The sequence below is a fragment of the Diaphorina citri genome, unplaced genomic scaffold, assembly GCF_000475195.1.
Source record: "Diaphorina citri unplaced genomic scaffold, Diaci psyllid genome assembly version 1.1 scaffold6471, whole genome shotgun sequence".
NCBI lineage: Eukaryota > Metazoa > Arthropoda > Insecta > Hemiptera > Psyllidae > Diaphorina > Diaphorina citri.
The window spans coordinates 1-1,277 of NW_007383847.1; the positions used below are offsets into that span (position 1 = coordinate 1).

At 41.4% G+C, this 1,277-nt stretch overlaps 1 non-coding gene across 1 annotated transcript; it reads left to right on the forward strand.

Moving 5' to 3' along the window:
• The first annotated feature begins 713 nt into the window (after nucleotides 1–713).
• Nucleotides 714–786, forward strand: Trnav-aac. The gene has a single exon. It is a non-coding gene; the product is annotated as a tRNA-Val (tRNA).
• The last annotated feature ends 491 nt before the right edge of the window (nucleotides 787–1,277 follow it).

Genomic DNA, 1,277 nt, shown 5'->3' on the forward strand with positions numbered 1-1,277 from the left:
CGAAGAAAATAATTCCCACCCTCTCTCTTTCCCATCTTTCTTGTTCTTGTAAAAACATTGCGAAAATTGTCTATTTATCCACGGTAACTTTTTAATTCCCAGAACTAGTTGATTGAGGAAGGAGAGGGTCCACTTATTTCAACAGGTAGTGTGAACACCTAAATAAACATTCGGACATTACCTTGGTTGAATGGCATCTAGGATAAAATTGGCTATCGCGGGGGTTTCTTCTTCAGCGAAGTAACAAGGGCTTTCTTTCATCAGGTGTTCTTACATTCAGGCTAGTCTGGGAACCGTTACGACATAACTTGTACAATAGACATAACTAGAAGAATTTAGACATGACTAGACTTTAAAGGCTTGTCAAAAATGTCGTTCCCACTTACCACATCTCGCCAGCTTTAGGAGAAACCCAGCCGTTCCGAGAACAAACTTTACCTGTTTAGAATAAAGTTCGCCCCGGGCAGGATCCGAACGTGTGTCCTAACGCTTACAAGGCAGGCGCGCTACCACCTAAGCTAACTAGGCCTGGCTAAAGAGATGTTATGACTTGCTCTGGACTCAAACCACCAACCTACAGCTGGTATGGCACACTGGTGACTCATGATAATGACACGCGTATTGCATACCCTAACGCCTTCATATCGGTCTACTTTTACATCACCATAGCAACACTAAACAAAACGCTCTATTTTTACCTCGCCTCTCAATAAGTTTTCGTGGTGTAGCGGTTATCACGTCTGCCTAACACGCAGAAGGTCCCCGGTTCGATCCCGGGCGAAAACAATTTTTGTCGGTTCATTTTTATTTCTCTTTTTTTTGCCTGTCAGAAATAGAAGGTACTTTGGTTGAAATATGTAGGTACTAAACATGACAAAGAATACCTTTCTGGTCCAAGAGTGACAAGTGAAACTGATAAGATAGGTACCTACTAGGTAACCATTGCGAGATGGAGGAAATTAAATGTGACAATACCCTCATAACAGGATATCCGCATTTGCACTCCTTGGACTCCGAAAGGAAACACCACGTCTCCAAACACCTTGGAAATAATATTTTAACTGAATATCAGCAAAACATTTATGGGATAAAAGAAAGTCACTGACATAATCTCCAAAATGCATTCACAGAAAGGGTTTTTCTATTCAATAAACTGAGGAGCGCTGGGAAAGAGTTGTAATTTTGCATGCAACCCTCTTACTTGGAATTCATAGATGCTGAATTTGTCACAGCGTGGAAAGCGCATCTGATGATGAAATCCATTCTCCTCGAAACAT